Here is a 201-nt window from a genome sequence, read left to right on the forward strand (position 1 = left end):
AGACATGACTGAGTGGCTAAACTTAACTACTGGGTTTTTTCAGTGTTTGATCTGGAGAGTCTGAGAACTTTGGCTCTACCCTTGTGGAATATTGGGATTTTTATTTTTTATTTTTTTATTTTTTTGCACCATAGTATACTGTGAAAACATTAGACAGCAAACTATTCAGTCCAGATACCCCCTCCTCCACACTCCATATAA

This window comes from Bison bison, unplaced genomic scaffold (assembly GCF_000754665.1).
Source record: "Bison bison bison isolate TAMUID 2011002044 unplaced genomic scaffold, Bison_UMD1.0 scf7180017864527, whole genome shotgun sequence".
NCBI lineage: Eukaryota > Metazoa > Chordata > Mammalia > Artiodactyla > Bovidae > Bison > Bison bison.